This window comes from Colobus angolensis, unplaced genomic scaffold (genome assembly GCF_000951035.1).
Source record: "Colobus angolensis palliatus isolate OR3802 unplaced genomic scaffold, Cang.pa_1.0 Scaffold294, whole genome shotgun sequence".
NCBI lineage: Eukaryota > Metazoa > Chordata > Mammalia > Primates > Cercopithecidae > Colobus > Colobus angolensis.
In genome coordinates this window covers 2,103,212-2,106,909 of record NW_012116199.1, presented here as the reverse complement: position 1 = coordinate 2,106,909, position 3,698 = coordinate 2,103,212, and the positions used below count along the sequence as shown (strand labels likewise).

The 3,698-nt window shown below is 44.3% G+C and overlaps 1 long non-coding RNA gene across 1 annotated transcript; it reads left to right on the top strand.

Annotated features, from left to right (window-relative positions):
• Positions 1-238: 238 nt before the first annotated feature.
• LOC105516906 lies at positions 239-2,095 on the top strand. The gene is made up of 2 exons (XR_001002575.1): positions 239-736; positions 1,048-2,095. It is a non-coding gene; the product is annotated as an uncharacterized LOC105516906 (long non-coding RNA).
• The last annotated feature ends 1,603 nt before the right edge of the window (positions 2,096-3,698 follow it).

Genomic DNA, 3,698 nt, shown 5'->3' with positions numbered 1-3,698 from the left:
GAAAATCTGTGTCAAAGAGCAGAAAAATTACATTTACAAAGTGTTTTTCTTTTTAAAAGTTTTTTTTTTTTTAATGAGTTTTAATATGCTTCTGTCTGTCCTACTAAAAAGAGTTTCCCCACCAGGTTTCTTTCTCCAAGCTCTCTAAGAAGGGCTGGGTCATTTCCTGGCTGACTCTTTGGTCTTTTGTGATGCAAAGACCAGGGAAGCAGGAGGTGTGGAGTGAGAAGTGTCTCAGAGGGCGGGACTGGGGATTGGGAGAGTTTGGAAAAGAAAGCACAGGAGAAGCCCCAGGCAGTGACGGGAGTAGGGGACAGACAAGGAGGGTGTTTGAGAAATGTTTCTATAGGCAAAGTATCCCCTGCATGGGGCTAAAGAGATGTAAAGAACAGGAGCAATTTTTAAAAATACAAGTAGACGCTGGACTGCGTTTCTTTGAACATCACATCAGCCTGAGACCAGCCCACATGAATCATGGCTTCAAAGGGGTGCCACAGATTAATCTGGCAGCAGAATTTACGGAGGCTGATCAGAAAGAGTAGAGGAAATACAGAGGTGAAGAAGGGATCATCGGAATAGACTTGGACTTGGGGACTGATTCACTACAGAGGAATAAAGAAGGAGGTGGAGTCCCAGGTTTCAGTGCAGAGTAGTCACATAGGGGATGGGAGATGAGATTCGGGTTTGATGCCTTCACCTATTTGTAGAGGTTGTCCAGGGCACTATGTTGAAAAACATTACCCAGCACTTTGGGAGGCCGAGACGGGCGGATCACGAGGTCAGGAGATTGAGACCATCCTGGCTAATATGGTGAAACCCCGTCTCTGCTAAAAAAATACAAAAAAAAACTAGCCGGGCGAGGTGTCGGGCGCCTGTAGTCCCAGCTACTCGGGAGGCTGAGGCAGGAGAATGGCGGGAACCCACGACGCGGAGCTTGCAGTGAGCTGAGATCCGGCCAGAACCCACGACGCGGAGCTTGCAGTGAGCTGAGATCCGGCCACTGCACTCCAGCCCCGAGCGACAAAAAAAACCAAAAAACCAAAAAACATTACGAGGCCAATCTGGGAAAATGTTATGGCCAAATGGAGATCTTTGCCATGAGCTGAGGAGCTAGCTCTGCATGTATTGACCCTGAATTTAGAGAATAACAGCACTGTTGACAGCGTCGATGGCATTAAGGACATCAGCATGGAAGCTGGGTTTCTGGAAAAGAGAATGAACTTGGGTGAAACTGAAGCAATGCACACCGCTTTTGCTATTTGTTTTTGTTTTGTTTTGTTTTTCTTCTTTTCCTCCATCGATGCATTTTGAAGTTCCCAGATTTGAACTCCAGTAGCGACAGAAGTGAAGCATTGCGGTGCGCCCCTGAGGTAGCCTCATCTGTTTACTGAAAACCTTGGGTGCCTTCTAAAGAGGAGGTTTGCAGACTGACTCTCAGAAACGGCAGATGACCAAGTGGACAGCTGACATCTAAGTATTTATCCTGGACAGCTTTTCTCCCTGTGCTCTGCACTGAACTTTACCCTGAAGTTTTTCTAAGCGTAGACAAAGATCAGATGGTACGTTTCACGAAGTGTTACTCAATAATGAGTACGAAGAGCAATCATTTAATTCTCAAACTTGCTCAAACAACTGAGGCTTCTCCGCTCTGAGCTGTGAGCTCCACCAGGGCTAGGACCTCTGCTATATCCCCAGGCCCCAGTAGAGTCTGTAGTACACTAGGCAACACCTGATTGCTAACTGCAGGAACGAATCAATGTCTTTTTTGTTTCCTGTTTCTTCTGCTCAAGGAGCCTCAAAGTTGTACTTAACAGTATTTAAGTACATTGTTCTCAATAGAAGTCTACCTGGGCTGTGGGCCAGAACAAATTTTATTACTATTGTGGCAAATACATTTTCTAATTCAAATTAGCAAATATTTTTGAGCACCTACTGTGTTCATATCCTTTGATTTAACTATTCCACCTCTAGAAATGTATCCTACAGGTGTACTTGCTCATATGCACTTGTGTAAAGGGTATGTCTTGGTCCATTTTGTGCTGCAATAACTGAATATCATGGATTGGGTAATATATAATAAACAGATTATTATTATAGATTGAGTATTAATTAGTACTAATTGGGTAATAATAATTATTAATATTACAGATTGGGTAATCTATAATAAACAGATGACTGGTGCACAGTTCTGGGAACTGTGTGTGGAGTGAGGGCCTTCTTGATCAGTCATAACATGGCAGAAAGGCAAAGAGAAAGCGCTGGGAGAGATGAATGGGGGTGAACCCACTCCTACAATAACTGTATTAATCCATTCATGAGGGCAGAACCCACATGGCCTAATCACCTCTTAGAGGTTCCACCTCTTAATACTGTTATAATGACGATTAAATTTCAACATGAATTTGGGAGGGGGCAAACATTCAAATAATAATAGGGCACATTGATTGTGATGGCAAATTCAGAAACAACCCACATGTCCATCAATAGGGGACTGGTTAGATAAACACAGTGCCCCTGTTATAAAGAATAAACCAGATCCTAGGCAAGGGGTCCAAGTTTTCAGTTTTTCCAAGTCCTCATGCAGACACAGAGAAATTAGACAGCAAACCCCACAACCCAAGGAAAATATTTATGACAAAACTAGGTGACAAATTATTCCCACTAACCTCAGTATATATAAATGGCCAACAGCCTCAAGAGTTGCATGGTGTCTGGGTTTGAGGGGTTGAAAGAAGTTAGAAAGCAAGGGGGTGGGGCATGATAGACCTGAGAACAGAAGAACCCCCAGGTGTACCAGCTATTCACTAGGAAGTATTGTGGGCCAATTCACGACGAGCAGGTGGAGCTGGGAGAGTTGCCTCTCTAGTGCGAGGTAGTTCAGGTGCCCACAGTAAGAAGGCAGGAGGAAGGAGGAGGAGGCAGGAGCAGTCGGGCCCCTAGGAACTCCCAAGACTGATCAGGACAGGGCTCCACACTCAGGAGAAGGCGCTGGGAGAGGAATCAAAATTGAGCAAGACAGGGATGAAAGAAAGGAAGGAAAGAGCAGTTTCAGTCTGTGTTGGGGGAAGGAAACAGCCAGGAAATCCCAGAAAGCAGGTGGCTCTACTTTACACGTAAGCAGGAGCCCTGTGAAATTTGAAAAGCATTCCTTAACATGGCCTTTGTGACTGTTAGTACTGAGAGTCAACTTGATTGGACTGAAAGATGCAAAGTATTGATCCTGGGTATGTCTGTGAGGGTGTTGCCAAAGGAGATTATCATTTGCGTCAGTGGACTGGGAAAGGCAGACCCAACCTCAATCTGGTGGGCACAATCTAATCAACTGCCAGGGAATATAAAGCAAGCAGAAAAACGTGAAAAGGCAAGACTGGCCTAGCCTCCCAGCCTACATTCTTCCATGCTGGATGCTTTCTGCCCTCAAACATCAGACTCCAAGTTCTTCAGTTTTGAGACTCGAACTGGCTCTCCTTTCTCCTCAGGCTTGCAGACACCCTATTGTGGGACCTCGTGACCATGTAAGTTAATACTTAATAAACTCCCCTTTATCTATCTATCTATCTATCTATCTATCTATCTATCTATCTATCTATCTATCTGCCTACCTATGTATCTATTCTATTCTATTAGTTCTGGCCCACTAGGGAACCCTGACTTATTCTGAAAGTTTAGGAAAACTTGATCTCACATGAAAAAAAAAA